The sequence below is a fragment of the Meriones unguiculatus genome, chromosome 7 (assembly GCF_030254825.1).
Source record: "Meriones unguiculatus strain TT.TT164.6M chromosome 7, Bangor_MerUng_6.1, whole genome shotgun sequence".
Lineage (NCBI taxonomy): Eukaryota > Metazoa > Chordata > Mammalia > Rodentia > Muridae > Meriones > Meriones unguiculatus.
The window spans coordinates 64674589-64678680 of record NC_083355.1 but is presented as its reverse complement, the minus strand read 5'-3'; positions in this window follow the sequence as shown (position 1 = coordinate 64678680).

Here is a 4092-nt window from a genome sequence, read left to right as displayed (position 1 = left end):
GCTGTAATTCCAAGATCCCTTTTCTGTCTGAAGAGAGTCACAGCGTGATGGGCATCAATGGGCACAGGCGCCCAGCGAGGCATGTGAGTGACCAGGGCATACCTAAATTCACTAGCATTCCAGCATTGGGCAAAAAAGCAAGTATCCTTACCGCAATTACTTGGCTCTATCTGGGTAACAATGAATAAAAATAGGGGATATAAACAAACAGGTGTGGACTTATAGGAAATATTATGAGAAGCCTTAACCCCCTTGTTGGAACATCCTGCATCAGTTCTAGAACTAGCAGTGGTGGTGTCTGAGATCTGAGTAGGTTCAGGAGACCATTGCCCCCAGAGGCGAGACGTGCTCTATGTAAATTGACTAACTCCCATGTTTTCCTCCACTTTTGAAAGTCATTTAAGGTTCTTAAATTATCTTTTCTTTTCTTTTTTTTTTAAATTTTTCATCAATTACACTTTATTCATTCTGCATTCCCCCATAAGCCCCTCCCTCCTCCCCTCCCTATCCCACTCTCCCTCCTTCCTCTGCATGCATACCACTCCCCAATCCACTAATAGGGGAGGTTCTCCTCTACTTTCTGATTTTAGTCCATCAGTTCACATCAAAAGTGGCTGCATTGTCCTCTACTAGGGCCTGGTAAGGCTGCTCCCCCCCAGGGGGAGGTGATCAAAAAGCAGTCCAGTTAGATTATGTCAGAGGCAGTCCCTCTTCACATTACTATGCAACCCACTTGGACACTGAGCTGCCATGGGCTACATCTGTGCAGGGGTTCTAGGTTATCTCTATGAATAGTCCTTGGTTGGAGTATGAGTCTCTGGGAAGTTCCCTGTGTTCAAATTTTCTTGTTTTGTTGCTCTCTTTGTGGAGACCCTGTCCTCTCCAGCTCTTACTATTTCCCAGTTCTTACATAAAATTCCATTTACTCTGTCCAACAGGTGGCCATCAGGCTCAGCATCTGCTTTGATAGTCTGTAGGGCAGAGGCTTTCAAAGGCCCTCTGTGGTAGGTTCCAAGGTTGTTTCCTGTTTTCTGATGTCCATCCTCTTTGCCTTTCAGGATGGGGATTGAGCGTTTTAGGTAGGGTCCTCTCTCTATCTTAGTTTCTTTAGATGCACAGATTTTAGCAGGTTTGTCCTATGTTGTATGTATATATGAGTGAGTATATACCATGTGTGTCTTTTTGCTTCTGGGACAACTCACTCAGGATGATCCTTTCCAGGTCCCACCATTTACCTGCAAATTTCATGATTTCCTTATTTTTCATTGCTGAATAATATTCCATTGTATAGATGTTTAAGTAACTAATTTTATTCCTTCTCAAGTCTATGGTAGGAATGATGACAAAATAGTTATATTTTCAAAATTAAGCTAAAGTTGTTTGGAATTTTAAAAAAATATTTTTATACAGGTAATATCAATAAGGATATAAGATAATTTGAGTATAGAATTCTAAACTTGTCAAGATAGGATAGATAATCAAATACTTCCTCCTAGGTTGCCAAATGGACAGGACATTGCTCATATAAATCTCACCTAATAGTTTTCATAACTATTCTATAATAATTATTATATTGGAAGAAAAGGAGCCTTTCATTGGACATAAATGGGGAAATGATTGTATAATGTTCTCATGGAATATATACAATTTACCCTTGTTCATTCAAAAGCTGATTTCTCTACCCTACTACCTGGTTTCAACACAGATATTGCATTGTGATGCATCACCTATCTCAAGTTTGTGTAAACATACTACCATGTTCCTCTGTATTGCCAATTAAAACAACCAGGAAATGCTGAGCAATGGTGAAATTAGGGTGGGATATCATGGTCTGGAGGGGAGGAGAAAGAAGTGAATGAGAAGAGAGATCTGAGAGGTGATGACTGGAAAACATCAGGAGAAATAAAAATGTCGTAAGATATGACTAAAAAGCAAGTATAAAGTGGTGAGTCAGAATCTGTGAAAGCCATGCAGATTTGGAAGTTTAGGGATGGGTTAATTATTTCCCATCCTTGTGCTCTAGGTTAATTAAATAAGTCTTAGTCTCTGTGTGGTGTTTTGGTTATACAGCTGATTTAGGAATAACTACTACTTAACTAAAAGATAAATCAATATTAAATGTTAATAATTATCAACAGTGAGGTAACACAGACCTAGATAGACACACAGGCTATATACATTCACTTATAAGAAGATTTTAGTCATATAGTACAGGATAGGCATACTACAATGCTGAGACCCCAAGAAGAAAAGTCCAATAGGCATCTTAGGTTTCTTGTACACACAATAGTTAGGAGAGTGGGGAGCTCTCTGACGTGGACTATGTTGCCTGCTTTTTGAACACTTCCCATTGATGGGACTTCCCTACCAGCCCACAGGGGAAGAAGAGGAACTCAATCCTCATATGAATCGATGAGTTGAGGTGTCTGGGTATGGGAGCTCAGGAAATAGGGCATGTAGGAGGGAGGGTGGGATTGGATGGGGAAGAAAAATGGGCCTGGAACGAGATGTACATTGAATTAATCTTAAAAAAAATTACAAAAATTGAATAAAACAAAAGACATCTTGAAATTTCAGGCAAATAGATGGACTTAGAATAGATCTTCCTTTGTCAGGTAACACAATCCCCAAAAGACATGTAAAGTATGTAATCACTTATAATGGGATTTTTGACCATATAGTACAAGATAATCATGCTACAATTCATAAATATAATGAAGCTAAGGAACAAGGAGGACATAGGGAAAGATGCTTAAACCTCATTCAGAAGGGAAAATAGAATAGATAGGAGAAGTACTTGAAGAGAGGAAACAGGTTATGAAAGAGATTCTAGAGAGAAATGAAGGTGGAGCTCAGACATGGGCACAGTTGCTGTGGGAAGAGAGAAGGCTTGCAGATAAAAGAGAAACCCTGGATGGGGACATTTCTGTGACAAGCTGGAGACCTAAAACAGTCTAGGGTCCTGGAAGGATGTGGCAATGTCTCTGCATAAAAATTCTAGCAGCAGAACTCATGAAGATTGAAGAGCCTAACCTCTAAAAAAAGGAGTTTCTAGGGGAGGAAGGAAATACATACACACCCTCAACAATTTCAATCAACAATTGACCTCACCTATGAGATTTGTTAAGATAAAAATAGAGGAGAGATTGAGGGAATGACAAACCAATGTCTGAGACCCATCCCATGGGAGAGAGCCAAACCCTGACTCTATTAATGATACTCTTCTATGCTTGAAAACAAGAGCACAGGATAGATCTCCCCTTAGAGGCTCCACAGAGCAGTGGATCCAAACAAATGTTAAGACTCACAACCAAACATCAAGTGGAGAACGGGGAATCTTGTGGAAGAGTCAGGGGGAAAATAGAAGGAACTGGACAGCCAGGATCTACACAAAAAGACCAATAGTTCCAAATAAAAAAGGCCAGTGTTGGGGGACTTACAAATAGTGAAGAAAGAGCCAAGGACCATGCATGGCCTGGACGTAAGCCCTGTACACAGGTGTAGAAAATGGGCAGCTCTGCTTCATACAGGGACCCTAGTAAGGGAAGCAAGGATTATCTCTGACATGGACCTGATTGCCTGCATTTTTATTACATCCCTCTTGCAAGGCAGCCTTGAAAGACTACAGGGGAAAAGGTTGTCCTATCTTAAGACTTGATGAACTTTGCTGAGTTGAAAGGGGGTGTCTCTCCTTTCTGAGCAATGGGGGGGGGGTGGAGTAAAGGGGAATGGAGCTACAAACAAAAATGTGAATAAATAAATAAATAAAATATTAAAAAGAAATCAGCAATAAATTTGAGATAAAAACTTGTAAAAGTCTCATATTTAAAAATCTATATATAGGTAATGTTAATTTCTTAAAACATTTAAACTCTTATTTACAATACACTGTAGAGAAGGTCCAGATGGTAGCGACCAGCATGCACCATAACTGAGGGGCATAGGATCCCAACCTCCGAATGAGTGGAGGGGCAGCTGAAGCCAGAACATCAACATTAAGGGTTCCTAGGAGAAAAGAGAAAACCCATTAGCTGAGACCATTTGGATCCAGATTGCTCATGGACATGTCCCAGGACTAAGAGTGGTGAATAT